This window comes from Dermacentor albipictus, chromosome 8 (genome assembly GCF_038994185.2).
Source record: "Dermacentor albipictus isolate Rhodes 1998 colony chromosome 8, USDA_Dalb.pri_finalv2, whole genome shotgun sequence".
NCBI classification, from domain to species: Eukaryota; Metazoa; Arthropoda; class Arachnida; order Ixodida; family Ixodidae; genus Dermacentor; species Dermacentor albipictus.
Genome location: NC_091828.1, coordinates 7,245,485 through 7,263,754, shown reverse-complemented (window position 1 = coordinate 7,263,754; position 18,270 = coordinate 7,245,485). Strand labels below are relative to the sequence as shown.

The window sequence follows — 18,270 nt, the reverse complement described above, 5'->3', positions numbered from 1 at the left end:
CCGCGCGCAATGTTTTGCTTTCGCCGTGTGCGCGTTTTCGCACCGTGCCATGAGCTTTAGGCCACAGAATATAAGCATTTGTAGCATGCACGCACCCATTGTTCCATGGGCGCTATCAGAGCTGTTAAAAAGTAATTTCATTGTAGAGACTTCGACGCCTATGGGGACTGGGATGCGCCATCACGACGATTCATTTTTTTTTCTAAATTCTTGGACGTTTCAATGTTATTTCTCAAGTTACGTCGCGCTAGATATTTACTGGTGTTCTCAGCGGGCGATTTCCCGCTGCTCCTTTTTTTGTAATCCAGCCCTATTGCAAAAACCAGCGTCTTCCAGTGTGAAACCAGCGCTGGCACTCGCTGGGACTCACTGGGACACCAGTGAGAACGCTGGATAAGAGCTGGGTCACGCTGGAAGAGACGCTGGTTCCACTGCCATGACGCTGGGGCGCACTGGTTTGTGCTGTACAGCCGCTGGTTCTCGCTGCAGAATGCTGGTTCACACTGGAAACTGCGGTGGTTGCGTTTGTGCCGCGCTGGTTCCAGTACGCAAGGTGGAGCGATACTGAATATTAAATGGTTTATACAATGTCGCCGCTTGACACTCGCCTCTTGTCCTAAATAACGCAATATCTTGGGGTTATAAAACCCTATTGTCGCAGCTTGGAATAAGGGTGCGTGAGCTGCTCTGTTTATATTCATGGAAATTTGAAACTGAAGATCACTTTTGTTTCTTTTTTTCATTTCCCCTTTTAACAGGGCGGATAGCTAAATTCTTGAACGAAACCACGTAAGCGCAGAGGATGCCGCGTTTTTTAGTAGTTCGCACGTAACATATGACTGGGAGTTGTCGCCGTTGTCGCAGTGTTGTGAAGTGGACATGAAATGCAGAAGTCATTCAGACGCGCGCAAACAGACGCCTGGTTCTAAGCATACATCGCTGACTGATACTATCGCACCTATAACAAAGCTGAGGTGATTCGTGTGCATCCACTTTTCATATTGTACTAAAAAAAAGTTCTGAGGCTCAAATACACACATTTTAGCTTTCGCCAGCTACGCACGCCGAGATCGGTCTCCACCGAAGCTTAGGCCTAGCGTATTCGCCCAGTCCGTCCTCACGCTATCGGTGCGTGAGGACGGACTCGGCGGATACGCTAGGCCTAAGCTTCGGTGGGGACCGATCTCAGGAGGCTCAGGAATCAATAAATCTAACAAGGATAAATCACTGTTATTTTCAGCTTTCGCATCGGTGTTCTCAAATAAAAATGTTTTCATGTCTACAGTGCCAGCACAAGACGCGATCACCGCAGATGTGATACCAGAATAGGAGCTTGGGCTTGTGGGTTTTCCATCCTGCTCTTAACAGCGCAAAATGTAGACAAGAGACCTAGAAATGTATTTCGTTAGAATGGCAGCCTGCGCTTGTTGGTTTTCCATCCTGCTGTTAACAGTGCAAAATGTAGACAAGAGACATTTCTTGTCTACATTTTGCGCTATTAAAAGGAAGATGTGACGCGTCATAGACACAGGTATATGTGCTATCGCCGAAGGCCCCAGCACTAGCCTGCGCTTCTTTGACGAAGATATATGACTAGGCAGGCGTGCTGACTGAAAGGCATCACTGAACTAAGGAAGCGTTGCATATCCCTTGTGTGAAGAACAAGAAGCGGCTATCGAAATCAGCAGTAACAGCCCATACACCGTCCCGGGTCGGTGGTTCATTTAGCAGTTTTTTTCGAATTAAAACAGCAATCGCAAGTGAAAATCGATGTTGTGGCACTTCCAAGCACACTGCTGATTACGGACAGCAACTTTTTCTTTCTGGCACAGGGGTGAGTTTTAGTTGCTGGGCGATAACGCATCAACCATGTCTCTACGAGACGTAGCTCTGCGAAACAAGCTGCTTCTCGGCTTTGACATGGGAAATTATCCGTCTATTTCTATCTGACCTCTCCAGTGTAAAAAGAAAGCGTCTTATGAAGGATCTCATTGAAAGTGCGTTACCTGTTCCATTGTATCGGTTAATGTTTCAACAAGGGCCTGGGCAAGACGTACTTAAAAGGGTTAAAAATATGTGGATACCGGCAAACGTTAAAACATTCTTCTTCAAGCTTCACACGGGAACCTTGCCAGTTAAAACGTGGTTGGAGGAAAGAGGAATTTATGTGCCATGGGGAAGCAAATGCTTTCTGTGCAACAAAGCTGAAACGATCGAACATATTTATTTGATTGTAATAATGCCATATTCTTTTGGGATATATTACAGAGAACGTTAAAGATAGACCTACCCCTCAATCCACATGGCATCCGTTTCTTACCACCTGAACACGATTTTGAACGGATGGATGTCATCTTTTTACTTGGAATGCACGCAGTCTGGCGTAGTCTGTTGGCATATAGACATTGTGATGTTAAAGGCCGATCTGTGTATGAATATTTTGTGGGAATGGTTGTGAAGGTACGTGAAGTGTACAAGACGAAGGAATGTGATGAAGCTGTGGTGTCAATGCTTGACACTTTGACACATATAAAACGAGTGTGATCTATTTTTACAAACTCTTTTGAAGCTTGACGTAGTAGATCTGCGGAAACCCGCAAGGTGGAGAGACGGTAATGAATAAAGGGAAAATCAGACATCCACCCGTTCGTAGCAATTGCTACAAAGGAAACCCATACGGGTTCCTCGAAAGAAAAGCCACATAGTTGAAGAAACATTCGTCCTGGTCCGGGACTCGAGCCCTACTACGTTAAACTCTTGCCTTTGCTTCGTGTTGTCGACAAATTCGACTTCGCCCTGCCATCTGCTAGCCGCCTGGTTAGCTCAGATGGTAGAGCGGCTGCCACGGAAAGGCGGTGGTCCCGGGTTCGATTCCCGGAGCTGGACGAATTTTTCTTCAACTATGGGGCTTTTTTTTCGAGGAACCCGTATTGGTTTCCTTTGTAGCAATTGCTACGAATGGGTGGATGTCTGATTTTCCCTTTATTCTTTTGAAGCTTGTAGCTAAGCTGGAAATAAAGGGAAAAAAAGCTGGCTTGGTGTAGTGGTAAAGTGCAGGGCTTGGGATCTGTAGGTCGGACTTTCAAATCCTCTTCCGAGCAGATTTTTTTTATTGCACTAAAAGAATCTTTGTTGCTTTCTTTAGTACAAAAAAAATATATACGGTGTCCAGGCACCGCATACTTAACGCGCTAGAGCTGTTTTTCGCACGAGTAGCCAGTGCCTCCCAGTACGCCACGCCTTCCCAGCGCGCTGCACAAAAACATGACCATATGCCATGCTTCTGTTTTGTTGTGCTTCTTACCACTCCCTTTCCATTCCAGTGAACTTGCCCGAATCTATAGCATCGACAAGTTTATAGACCAAACCGTGCTTACATTAGTCGGGAAGCGGACTCGGGTGAGCGTCTCAGTGCGCGTTTTTCGAACATCGCAGACCCGGCGGCGTAGCAGAAATCTTCCTCGCGTCGGTGCTTGCTACATACCCGAGTTGTAGCCGATGACAGTTTGCCGGTTTTATGTTTCCCGAGCCAAGCTTCACGCAGCTTCTTGTCCTGCGGCTACGTATGAATAAGGCTTACACCGGGCTCCGTTGCGTACGTCCGGCACTGCGGCACCGAGCAGTAGCCTACCATGTTACGCGCCTTCATAGGCAGCCACTACCTACTGTAGTGCTTTCAAGCGTTGTGAAGGAGACACTCGAAGCAAGAAAATCTCGCCACTAAATGAGGACCGCAGCGTACGAAGGAATTTAAACTCTTGTTTTCAGCTCGCTTCGGCGCTCTCGAAGCAGCCGACGCGGCCGTTATGTCCACATAATCCCTAATAGCACGGCACGCCGACGGAAGCGCCAGCTTTTCCAGTGGTGGAGCTCGAGGCCTATACATGCAGGTGCTGCACTTATAACTTGTGATAAGCGCATGTGCCCATCTTCTGTCAGACTGTAAGACTTGGCAACCAATACAAATGCGGTATCGTGGCAAAAACGGCTCACGTTACAAGTAAACAAATTTTTTTATAAAGTTTTATTTACCAATTTAAAGGTAACATTGCGCTTGCAAAATTGAAGGCCGACATTCATATCTTGCCCAACAACTTCAGAAAAATCGTCGTAGGTTACTATGGCCCGCAGTATTTTGCCTGTGGACAGCCCTGAATGAAAACGAAAATTAAATTGAGTCTCAGTGATGCTGATTTCCCCGCCATATTAGAAAAACGGAAAACGCCACCTGCCTCCCTGCTGCGCGGGCGCCAATGCTATGGCAATTACGAGTTCTCTTCATTCTAATCAATAAAGCCTTGTTTTAATTTGCTGCTATACGGATAAACGGGATTATCTGAGCTGCGGTACTACCAAAAGATTGGGAACAGATTAGAGCACGCTTCGCGTCAATTCTAGACGTCACCACAAAAAAAAAAGAAGAAGAAGAAGACCGCGATGAAGCCCGTGCCAGCGAAACCTGTTGGTCTGCACTCGCAAAGGAGAGCGTTGACGGATCAACGTCACTGGACCACTATTTCATAATTATATCCCTGCTGCCATACTGGGCGTCGCTCGCAGTGCCATAGTACTGTAGGTTGTAGCACCCAAAATGATTTTGTTTAAGAAGTTTTGGTTGAGGTAGTTAGATGACTTTGAGTCCTCAATTCTTGCAATTGAAGTGCTTCCTCTATAAGTACTAATTAAGGACATGGTTATTACTTATCTGCCATATTTTTCACGCTACCGAGTTCCTAGTAATCACAAAGACACATAACTTCATAGAATATCGGGAAATATCCTTACAAAATTCACGTTTTTTTTGTGTAAAATTCTGTGCAGCTGACACAGACACTGTACTTGTGACATGAAGTCGCACAACAACAACAGTTTTCTGAAACTTTCGAGGGTAGGAAGAAAAACGTGAAACGTAACGGCAGGTTTCGCAGCGGCTTCATCGGAGCGAGCGGAAGAGGGGAAGCAAAAGCGAGCTGAACATCGTGGCGCCCGCGACTATATACAGCCTGTCGAGTCATATGCCGGCAAACTCTTCGGCCGCATCGAGTCTGAAGACGATCCAGAGAATCCCATTTGCGACTTTTGACGGCCGCACTTATGCAACGTCGCTCTCAACGAACGCTTCACCGTAAATGCGAGCGCCGGGCGCGCTGGTTGAACGCCCTCTTGCTGCTGTCTTTGTTCGCTGCGCGTTCTCAACGGAAGAGAAACCCAAGAGCCTCAACGCCTTACAACGCCTGACTGTATGTTTAGCGACGCCTGCTCTCAGCATGAACACTCAGCATGAGCGCACCCCACATTAAACGTTCCGCTAAGGTGACTGGTTTAGTGACCATTTTGCGAATGAAATTTTTTAGCCCGCACATTCGTGCAATTATTTCATGGGGTGTTGATAGAGCTGCACCCGACAATTCTGTGGCGCAACGCATCGGGTGCATGAGATCGGGCTGCTGGATACCGGAGCATTCTTTGCAATTTGCGCCCAGACAAGCCGGCGGAAAACGGGGTGTCTTCAGGCGTATATGACACCTCCACCCCCCCCCTCCCCCACTGGCCCCTGGCACCCGGGGCCCATGGCCACCCGGCCCCCCCTGTTGCTACGCCACTGGACAGATCTCCCCGTTCAAAGCCCGGACAGCGGACTGGCTCACATGCACGAAGGCAAACAATCGCTCACCAGGAGATGGAAAGAACAAAGACACAACTGACGGCTGAGGAAAAGAATTTCTTCCCTCAACCGGATGATTGCAGAATATTGCACACAACTATCTAACCAGCAATGAAACAAAGTGTGCGACGCCGCGGACGGCCGCATGAACAGTGGGAAGACGTTGCACCTACTCAAACACAATTTAGACAGAACCGGGACCAAAGCGAGCCAGGGTTGCATGCTGGACAGGATCATGTACGAGGCACTCAAGATTACCACAGAAAATGAGCTCATTGACCGTCTCGCGGAGAAGTACCTCCGGCTGGCCAAAAATGCTAGAGACACGACCACCGAAGCATATCGCGGGAAGGCCAACCCAGAGCTAGATCGGGACTTTTCAGCCGAAGCACGGCGTTGCAGAACGTAAACAGCAAGTCAGCGCTGGGGCAGGACGGCGTAACTAACAAGGCACTTAGAAAACTAGACGAGACCTCCATCAAAACTCTCACAGAGGAAATCACCAAAATCTGGAAGAACGGAGCACTACCCGAGGACTGGAAAACGGCCCTCATCGTGCGCATCCCAAAGCCTGGCAAGGCGCCCAACAGCAATAACCTCACGTCAATCTCGCTCACGTCTTGCGTCGGCAAGGTAGCCGAGCACGTGACCCTAAACAGGCTCTCGAAACATCTCGAAGAAAAAAATAGCTACCCTGCAACAATGATCAGCTTTAGACCCTGGCTATCCACAAAAGACGCCATGAAGCTCCTCAAGCATGAGATCATTGACGCAGACACGAGAGATGTGAGAGTAATCCTAGGGCAAGACCTTGGAAAGGCCTTCGATAATTTGTCCCATGACTACTTATTGGACACGATCTCCAACCTCGAACTTAGCACGAGACTACGCTTATACAAAATTGCTCCTGAGCGACTGAATGGCAACCCTCTGCCTAGGGTAAATCAAGTCTCAGAAATACTAACTCGACGGCAAGGGCACCCCACAAGGTTCTTTCATATCTCTAACGCTTTTTAACTTGCGCTAGCCGGCTTAGGCATGAGACTGGATCAAATCTTGAACGGCAAATACACCATATACGCAGATGACGTAATGCTCTGGATCCCTGGAGGTAGCCTGGGATAAATTGAGAACGCTCTACAGCAAGCGATCGACGTGGTTGAGGAATACCTCGCTTCCACAGGCCTGCGATGTTCGCCTGTGAAGTCGGGGCTTCTCGTCTACAAACCGTCGAGAAGCGGTCCCAAACCAAACACAGCACAGCAGCCGGTGGGCCCGGCTGCTGTGCTTCAACACAGCACGCTAATCCGCTTATGTTCTACATGCAGGTGTCACTTCCCACGATGATCTACGTTCTGTTCTCTGCCCTGGCTATGGTTTTTCTAGATGCACCCCAACCGCATCCTGCCTGGCATGTCGACCACGACACAACTGCTTTCTACCACCCAATGAATGCCAGCATCACTTCCAGACCGTTGACACCGTCCGTGTGTCCGGAAGCGCCACTGTTCCCGGCAGCGTCACTCGACTTGCGGCCGGAATAACTATCGCCACCAACATCAATTCGCCCATCTCGTATAAAAGAGCAGGCGCGCACGGAGGCGTTTTGTGGGCCCGGCTGCTGTGCTTCAACACAGCACGCTAATCCGCTGATGTTCTACATGCAGGTTAGTAAATCATAATCTTTTCACGAAGCGTTCAAGTAATTACTTTCTACTGCAGCTGCCGGGCCCACATTGCTGCCTTTCCATTGTAGTTCAGTGTTGTGATGTTATTCGCTCTTTATTGTTGCTGGCGGGTGATATCGAAACTAGTCCTGGACCTGATAGTCAAGCCGTACTAAAGGAACGTAAGAGCCTATCCGCAGGTCAATCGCAACTGATCACCGAGACTCAAGGCCTCAAGTCTCAGTTACTAACAACTGACAAAGCAATATCCGATCTGAGCGTGCGCATGACGAACCTGGAGACCCACTACCAAAACCTAATCCCCTTGCGTTCTGATATAGAAAGCGTGAAGAGTGATGCTGCCCGTGCAGCACACACAATTCAGAGGCTGGAAGCGCGTCTTGATGATGCCGAGAATCATTCTCGGCGCAACAATCTAATTTTTTATTGTATTGATGAATCTTCGGGGTCAGAGTCGTTCGCGCAATTGGAGCACATAATCATTGACCACTGTCGCAAACATATGAGCATCACTCTTGACCCAAAAGAAATCGAGCGCGCGCACCGCTTGGGCAATCGTGCAGCTAATCGTAACCGCCCCATAATAGTGAAGTTCACCTTTCATAAAACAAAAGATCTTGTTCTCTCTAACGGCCCTAAATTTAAAGGAACAAACTTCAGTGTTGGCGAGGATTTTACGCGTCCTGTTCAATTGGCCCGCAGACACCTTCTTTCATTCCCAAAAAGCAAATCAGCACCTTACTCCCTGCGCTTTAAAACTCTGTTTATGGGTAATAAGCGCTATGTTTTCGATGAACGCACACAGAGTGTGAAAGAATTGCAATAGCAGCCAACTCGACGCGGGAAACGCCCTACGGTATCGACACGAGCTAACCTCTACCTTTCCGTAATCTTTGCCAACGCACGCAGCTTCCTTCCTAAACGCGATATTCTGTCTAACCTCGTGTTGTCGTCTAACAGTAATTTGCTGATAATAACTGAAACCTGGCTCACTGACGATATTACCGATACTGAGGTTCTTGCTGACTTGCCGAATTTCTGCCTTTTCCGGAAAGACCGCGAAATCACACGAGGTGGTGTTGTACTAATCGCCGCGCATCAATATTTATCGTGCACGCTTGCAACCATTGAGGCTGACTTGGAAATAATATGGCTAATCTGCCGCGCTTCACCACAGACTGTTCTCTTGGGCATTTGTTACAGACCACCACATACCACTCCTGATTTTTCGCATAAACTTAATAACATCTTGAGCAAACTTAGGGAAAAACACCCTAACGCAGAAATCCTGCTTTTCGGTGACTTTAATTTTCCGCAAATCAACTGGACTAACAATTGTGCTTTAATCATAGGCAATTACGCTGCTAAAGAATTTGTTAATGTGTGTCTTAATGCAGTCTAACTCAACTTGTGCTAGAGCCTACGCGGGTTACAAAAGACACATCTAATGTACTCGACCTTATACTAAGCAGCCATCCTGACAGTCTATCATCCATAACTTACCTCCGTGAGGTAAGTGATCATAAAGTAATCCATGCCACCTTCAACTTTCAACCCATGCGACAGCCAAAACCTAACAAAACTATATGCCTATATGATAAAGGGAACTACGAAGCTATTAATTACGAGTTAGGTGACTTCTTTTCTACTTTTGAGACATTATTCCATATGCGCTCGCCTCATGAAAACTGGACACTTTTTAAAAATAAAATTAATGAACTCTCAAACAAACATATACCAAGAATAACTATGCACACTAATCAAAATAAGCAATGGTTCACCAGAGCTTTAAAGAAGCTTGAAAACCAAAATAAACGTCACTTCCGACTAGCCACGCGTCTTGGAAGCACCGAGGCTTGGTCGAAATACTACACGGCAGAGAACGCCTACCTGAGTGCCCTTCGCGCTGCTAAAAAATCTTTTTATAACGTCGAACTGCCCAAGCTACTTACTCAATATCCTTGGCAGTTCTGGCGCATTTTAAATCCCCAAGAAGCTCGTACCATCAGCGTGACGAATGCAGCAGGCGACACCGCCACGGACGCCGAGTGCGCCGATATATTCAACACAGCATTTTTTTCCGTGTTTACAAAAGAAACTACTACTCCAGACTCTCCACTACCTACTAACATAACATCACATATGCCACCCATTGTATTTTCGGTAGATGGTATACTATCAATCATTGAAAAAAACAAATTATGTACTTCTTCTGGTGTAGACGAATATAACTCAAAGATCCTAGTCAATACTAAGCATATATCCGCGGCATGTTTCACTCTGTTGTTCACGCAATCATTGTCTACAGGTACTTTACCGGATTATTGGAAAGTGGGAAAGGTCGTTCCAGTATTCAAAGCAGGTAACAAAGACTCCCCCTTAAACTACCGCCCCATTTCATTAACTAGTGTTCCTTGCAAAATCATGGAACATGTCATATACTCGCATATCATGAACTTTTTAGACTCACAAAACTTCTTTCATCCTTCACAACATGGTTTTCGTAAAGGGCTTTCATGTGAAACACAACTAGCTATCTTCCTTAATGATCTCCACGTTAATCTTGATAACAACGTTCAAACCGATGCAATCTTTCTAGACTACTCTAAAGCTTTTGACACATTCCTCATAACCGCTTGCTAATAAAATTATCTAGATTAAACTTGGATCCTCTTGTAGTACAATGGATAAAATAATTCCTTACTAATCGTTCCCAGTTAGTCTTTGTCAATCACGTCTCCTCCGAACCCCTCCCTGTAACTTCAGGTGTCCCTCAAGGCTCAGTCTTAGCACCGCTTCTTTTTCTAATATACATTAACGATCTTCCGCTGCATGTATCTGTCCTATTCGCATGTTCGCTGACGACTGTGTGATTTATCGTACTGTGACTAATATCTCTGACCAAGCATCTCTCCAGAATGGCCTTAATAACGTGCAGGACTGGTGCAACCATTGGCAAGTGGCCTTGAACCCTAACAAGTCAGATTTATTGCAATTTCCTGCCGTCGTAATCCTTATCTGTCTACTTACACAATTGCAAACGTCTCACTAGAATCAGTTCTAACCTATAAGTACTTAGGCGTAACCCTGTCCCTCGACCTCTCCTAGAATGCGCATGCTACTAACGTAATCTCGTCAGCAAACAAGTCCCTTGGGTTCATGAGGCGTCATCTTCGTCATGCTCCACAGCACGTCAAACTACTCGCATACAAATCATTTGTCAGGCTACAACTGGAATATGCCGCCGCCATCTGGAACCCTCATCAAACATATATCATCAATGCACTTGAGTCGGTTCAGAATCGTGCGACTAGATTCATCCATTGTTCATATTCATATAACATCAGCGTTTCACACTTAAAGGCACAATCTAGCTTGGCATCTCTTGCTTTTCGTCGTCGCATCGCCACGCTCTCTCTTTATCACAAATTTTTTTACAGCTCACTAAGCCGCCCGCCTTACGTCACGCCATCATCTTCACGCATGTCACAGCGCACCAGCCATCAACTGCAAGTTTCTCGTCCTCAAACACGAACTGTCACTTTTCAATCATCATTTTTTCCTCGAGCTGCCAAGTACTGGAACGACCTACCCATTAATGTCGCTGCCATCACATGTCATTCACAATTTCTACAAACTGTTAAAACTTGTATTTCAATGTAACACCTGCCTTTTCCTATGTTCACATGTTAACCACCCCTTATGTAATACCCCGAATGGGGTCTTTAAGGTAATAAAATGAAATGAAATGAAAGAGTGAAATCAGAGACACACACGGCCATTACTCTCAGAAAAAAAGACGGAGGAACCATTCCACACGTCAGAAAAATCATAGTCCTCGAGATGCTCATTGAGAGCAATGGCTCTAACGCCGCGACAGTGGAGAAGATCGTGACAAAGTCGAATAATGTCTTGAATCTCATACGACGCGACGTAAACAGACAACACGGTCTTAAGGAAAAAAATCTTCTCAAGTTAACGCACGCCTTAGCGCTAGACCACTTCACGTACGAGGCGGCCATGCACAGATGGAAGTCAGCGGAGAAAGAAAAATTCAATGTACTACTGAGAAAAACAGTCAAACTAGCGCTGGGAATCCCCAAGAACACCGAGGCAGAGCTACTGCTGCAACTGGGGAGGCACAATACACCTAAAGAAATCGCCGAAGCTCAAGAACAGGCTCAATTGACAAGACTATCTGAAACCAAACCGGGTAGAGAAATCTTAGCCAAACTAGGTCATGACACCACAGCAATCGAGAATCTATGCCAAAACGTTCCAACGGACACATGCTACTCCTACGCGGTTCACCCACTCCCGCGGAACATGAACCCCGCGTACCATCAACCCAGAAGGCTGGTGCGTGGATCGTTCATCCTGCGCAATATACGTGATAAGAAGATCTTAGCCTGTTTCGTAGACGCGGCACAGTACCCGTCCAGGAAGGCTTTCGTTGCCACCACGGTCAATAAGCAAGGTCATGTCACAAACGCTCTCACAGTGAAGAACCACAAGTCCGAGATAGCCGAACAGGTTGCTATCGCTCTCCCGCTCACAGACCCGACCACCACCCACGTCTACAGCGATTCACACTCGGTCGTCAAAGCCTTTCAGAAAGGAGCCATTACAAGCCAAGCAATACAAATAATCAATAGATCCGCACAGCTGCAGCATGACACCATCTGCTGGTTCCCGGCACACCTCGGAGAGATCGAGCATGCCCCTCCCAATCTAAATGAGATGGCTCATAGGAGAGCGCGAGACCTAACCCACCGCGACGCCACCTGTTGTGGTCCTGACCATCCCAGCGATAATCGGAAACCTCCCTCCACTTTTCACGAAATCACAAATCACTTTTGTCTAGACCGCAGTATACACAGCGTACCTCACAATAAGCTCACCAGGCTTCAACCATTCACGTTCAGTATGCTTCAAACCAACTCGTACCCAGCACAGAACAGACTACATCACTACATGCATGCCTGACCTATACACAAGATCATATTGCGAAAACTTTCGTAGCACACTAGACGTATATCACCTGCTCTGGCCGTGAGCTCGGACCCACGCAAACAAGAATCACGACTCCGCCAGGCTACAAGAAGCATTACGCTGTATGGACCTGGCGGAGCAGCTCTGGGCTGCCCAGCGAGCCCACGTGCCGCCACGGAGTTACAACTCCTGGTCCCAACGTGGGAATAGCCCGCTTAATGAGGCCTTGGCCCCATACCACGCAGGATCTTTCATTAAAGTTATTCCATCCATCCACAAGAACTAACGGTGCGAGTGTTAGGCAGCGCCACCACTAACAAACTATGGCGGCGGATGTGGAACATCCTCTCTGCCCTAGACGTCACGAGTACGTGATCTTTCTGGGTTAAGGCAACTGGTCAAAAACAGCGCAACAGTTCAACATCCGCCGCAACGGTTTGTGAGTGGTGGCGCTGGCTAGCACTTTTATGGTTAATTCTAGTAGTAACACATAAACTCATAACACATAAAAGAGAACTGGGAGTCGGATTCCTGGTTAATAAGAATGTAGCTGGTAACATACAGGAATTCTATAGCATTAACGAGAGGGTGGCATGTCTTGTTGTGGAACTTAATAAGAGGTACAAAATGAAGATTGTACACGTCTAAGCCCCTACATCCAATCACGATGACCAGAAAGTCGAAAGCTTGTATGAAGACGTGGAATCGGCGATGGACAGAGTGAAAACTAAATACACTATACTATTGGGCGACTTTAATGCCAAGGTAGGCAAGAAGCAGGCTGGAGACAAGGCAGTGGGGAATATGGCATAGGCACTAGGAATAGCAGGGGAGAGTTATTAGTAGAGTTTGCGGAACAGAATAATATGAGGATAATGAATACCTTCTTCCGCAAGCGGGATAGCCGAAAGTGGACGTGGAGGAGCCCGAACGGCGAGACTAGAAATGAAATAGACTTCATACTCCGCGCTAACCCTGGCATCATACAAGATGTGGACGTGCTCGGCAAGGTGCGCTGCAGTGACCACAGGATGGTAAGAACTCGAATTAGCCTAGACCTGAGGAGGGAACGGAAGAAACTTGTACGTAAGAAGCCGATGAATGAGTTAGCGGTAATAGGGAAAATAGAGGAATTCCAGATCAAGCTACAGAACAGGTATTCAGCTTTAACTCAGGAAGAGGACCTTAGTGTTGAAGCAATGAACAACAATCCTGTGGGCATCATTAAGGAGTGTGCAATGGAAGTCGGTGGTAAGTCCGTTAGGCAGGATACCAGCAAACTATCGCACGAGACGAAAGATCTGATCAAGAAACGCCAATGTATGAAAACATCTAACCCTACAGCTAGAATAGAACTGGCAGAACTTTCGAAGTTAATCAACAAGCGTAAGACAGCTGACATAAGGAAGTATAATATGGATAGAATTGCACATACTCTCAGGAACGGTGGAAGCCTAAAAACAGTGAAGAAGAAACTAGGAATTGGCAAGAATCAGATGTATGCGTTAAGAGACAAAGCCGGCAATATCATTACTAATATGGTTGAGATAGTTCAAGTGGCTGAGAAGTTCTATAGAGATTTATAGAGTACCAGTGTCACCCAGGACGATAATGGAAGAGAAAATAGTCTAGAGGAATTCGAAATCCCGAAGGTAACGCCGGAAGTAGTAAAGAAAGCCTTAGGAGATATGCAAAGGGGGAACGCAGCTGGGGAGGATCAGGTAACAGCAGATTTGTTGAAGGATGGTGGACAGATTGTTCTAGAGAAACTGGCCGCCCTGTATACGCAATGCCTCATGACCTCGAGCGTACCGGAATCATGGAAGAACGCTAACATAATCGTAATCCATAAGAAAGGGGACGCCAAAGACTTAAAAAATTATGGACCGATCAGCTTACTGTCCATTGCCTACAAAGTATTTACTATGGTAATTGCAAATAGGATCAGGAACACCTTAGACTTATGTCAACCAAAGGACCAGGCAGGATTCCGTAAAGGCTACTCAACAATAGACCATATTCACACTATCAATCAAGTGATAGAGAAATGTGCAGAATATAACCAACCCTTATATATAGCTTTCATTGATTACGAGAAAGCGTTTGATTCAGTCGAAACCTCAGCAGTCAGGAAGGCATTACGGAATCAGGGTGTAGGTGAGCCATATGTAAAAATACTGGAAGATCTGGAATCTATAGCGGCTCCACAGCCACCGTAGTCCTCCATAAAGCAAGCAACAAAATCCCAATAAAGAAAGGCGTCAGGCAGGGAGATACGATATCTCCAATGCTATTCACAGCGTGTTTACAGGAGGTATTCAGAGACCTGGATTGGGAAGAATTGGGGATAAACGTTATTGGAGAATACCTTAGTAAATTGCGATTCGCTGATGATATTGCCTTGCTTAGTAACTCAGGGGACCAATTGCAATGCATGCTCACTGACCTGAAGAGGCAAAGCAGAAGAGTGGGTCTAAAAATTAATCTGCAGAAAACTAAAGTAATGCTTAACAGTCTCGGGAGAGAACAGCAATTTACAATAGGCAGCGAGGCACTGGAAGTCATAAGGGAATACATCTACTTCGGGCAGGTAGTGACGGCGGATCCGGATCATGAGACGGAAATAATCAGAAGAATAAGAATGGGCTGTGGTGCGTTTGGCAAGCATTCCCAATCATGAACAGCAGGTTGCCATTATCCCTCAAGAGAAAAGTATATAATAGCTGTGTCTTACCAGTACTCACCTACGGCGCAGAAACCTGGAGGCTTACGAAAAGGGTTCTACTCAAGTTGAGGACGACACAACGAGCTATGGAAAGAAGAATGATAGGTGTAACGTTAAGGGATAAGAAAAGAGCAGATTGGGTGAGGGAACAAACTCGAGTTAATGACATCTTAGTTGAAATCAAGAAAAAGAAATGGGCATGGGCAGGACATGTAATGAGGAGGGAAGATAACCGATGGTCATTAAGGGTTACGGACTGGATCCCAAGGGAAGGGAAGCGTAGCAGGGGGCGGCAGAAAGTTAGGTGGGCGGATGAGATTAAGTTTGCAGGCACGGCATGGCGAGAATTAGTACATGAGCGGGGTTGTTCGAGAAGCATGGGAGAGGCCTTTGCCCTGCAGTGGGCGCAACCAGGCTGATGGTGATGATGATGATGGCATAAATACCAAAGAAAGTGGTTAAGGAAACCGCACCGACGTTGCTCAGAATGAGCATCACACAGGTAATGTGAAGAGGCGCCACCGTTTTCCTACCAGCGGCAAGATTTTTCTAACCTACTTTCCTTGCAATTCATTTATCATTTATTCATTTGAATGAGTAAGGCCAAGTACTTTCTCCTATGTTATACTTAGCGTCCTTTTTTTTGGCTTCTCATGATATCATTAACGAAAATCGGGCCTCTCGGTTAACCCTTTTCTTCTCGTTCTTCCAAAGCGAGGGTATCGAATCGGGCAAGACTGGTGCCTTCAGGTAGGATGTTCTGATTTTATTGCCCAGTTTCCTTCGCCCAGAAAGATCATGACGCGTGACGCCGGCAGAAAGGATGCTCCACATGCGCCGCCTTCGCTTGTCAGTGGAGACGCTGGCTAACTGTCAAGGTTAGTTCTTGTAGCAGCACGTAAATACCCATGTACTCATGAAAGGGCTTGAAGAAACCACGCCGCGCTTGCTCGAATGCTTAGAGAAGCGCAGGCGTAATGCGAGAAAGCTGGGCCGTTCCTTACCTACGGCAAGCCGTGTTTTTCGTCCACATTCATTGCCATTCATTTAGCATTGATTTAATTCAAATACTAGGTACAAGTAGTATCCCCTATGTTATTCTTGGTGTCTTTGTTGGCTTCTCATGATATGATTATTAAAAATAGGGCCTCTTGGTTAACCACCTTTGTTCTCGTTCATTCATACCGAGGGTCTTGAATCCAGCAAGATTAAAGCCTTCAGGTAGCATTTTCGTGCTTTGTTGGCCAGGTGCCTTCACTCAGAAAATCTCCTACTCGTGACGCTTGCGGCAGAAAGGATGTTTCACTTCGTCCGCCATGGTTTGTGAGCGGTGGCACTGGCTAACGCCCCCAAGGTCGGTTGTAGTAATAACATCTAAATACCCAAGAAAGTGGTTAAAAGAAAGGCACCGCGGAAGCTCGATTGGTTAGAGCATCACTCGCGCAATGCGAAGAAATGGGATCGTTCCCCACCTCCGGCAACTTTATTTTCATCCGCTTTCATTGCCATTCATTTATCAGTTCTTTAATTCAATTGGTATGTACAAGTGGTTTCCCCTATGTTATCCTTAGTGTCTTTGTTTGTTGGGTTTTCATGATCTGCCATTCACGTGGTTCAAAGAGCCACGATTCAGCAATTTAGCCATCTTTAATTCAGTATGGGCGACAAAGAGGTGCAGGCACGTGTTTTTTTAAGGTTTTAGAAGTGGTCCAGCAGATGAGTGTTTCAGCGATACGATCACACAGTCAAATCTTAGCACCCGTAAGATTGCTGTAAAATCTCTGCTTGAACGCACTATCATAAAGGCAATAGTAGAAACTATGCAGGAAAATGATGCAGCATTCTGTGCGCAATGCTGAACACATCAAGTGGGCTTGATAGAATTCGGAATGATATTGTTTGAAAGGCTCTTTGAAACAAGACATGTGCCTTCGAAGCCTTAAGGTTGTGGTCAAGATTCTTGGAAAGAAAATATACTAATATCTGCAGTGAACAAATTCTATAGGCTAAAGTCGATAGAGGGCCTCCAACTAAAACAAACCATGTCAGTGTGATAATATATCTGATGATGCTTGAGGTTTAATGGCGCAAGGGCCAGGTATGGCCAAAGAGCGCCGTGCTAGTGGTAATGAATTTGTAGTGGTCTGATGGGTTCTGTAAATCTAACGTCACGTGGCTGTAAAGGGGCCGAAAATAGTTGGTGTAAATTGCATAAAATCTACACGTAATAAAATCATGACGATGAATAAAGACGTGTACTATGTTCAGGTTATATATCTCATTGATATTATTTGTATTATAGGCTATTCCGTGCTTTTTTTTCTCAAGCTCGAGCATTCCCAACATGAATGTAGTACTTTAACTGGACCCCTGGCACTGAACCAAGGGCTGTTTCATAACGGCATATTTATTCAAATGGAAAACTGCTTGTGCGAAACAGCTGTGTATTATTTTAAAGCTAATGGCCGGAAGTCTCAGATCGCGGATTCATAAAATTCGCCGTATTCATAGCGTATTTGCTTTCTGTGGCTGAATGAACGAAGAGACGGCCGTAACTTTCAAATTTCTAAAATACGTGACTAGTTCTTAATTATGTAGTTTCAGCACGAGTCGAATAGTCGCATGCGTAACTTGCGACTTCACTTGTTTCTTTGCACTCTTTGGTCTCTTTTGACATGAATGCGCCACGATTTGTGACATGGTAAACATGAGATAACTCACGGTGGTGCATCATATCAACAAAGAAGCACAGTTACGTTTCCAAACTCAGCTAGTTTATCCGTACAAGGCTGCTTAGATTTCCTCCGGTTTTATCTTAGCTCTGTGTATGCGCAATTCAGAAACATAGAGCGTGCATTATTCGTGTTTTGTGCCTCTACTTAGGAATACATTTTTTGCGCACATTGGGGCCGATACTTGTCTAACGCATTGACTAGTATTAGTTAACTTAGAGTTCTGGTATGTCAGTGAAGTTTTATTTTATTTCAATGTCGACCCACGCTGCATGGTGCCTAGCCAGTTAAATGTTTTAACTGAAGCTCCTAATACCCCTGTAATGTAATACCGTTTCTGGAAATTTAGGGGCATTATAAAATAAAAATAAATAAATAAAATGCACCATCATAGGCAGGTGAATCGGCCACCCAGTGATTAATGACACTTCTAGATGAAGGTGTAGAAACTGTCGTTTAGTATGGCAG

The 18,270-nt window shown here is 46.0% G+C and overlaps 1 pseudogene; it reads left to right on the top strand.

Annotated features, from left to right (window-relative positions):
• Positions 1-5,810: 5,810 nt before the first annotated feature.
• On the top strand, positions 5,811-8,179 carry LOC135910432 (uncharacterized; annotated as a pseudogene).
• Positions 8,180-18,270: the final 10,091 nt, after the last annotated feature.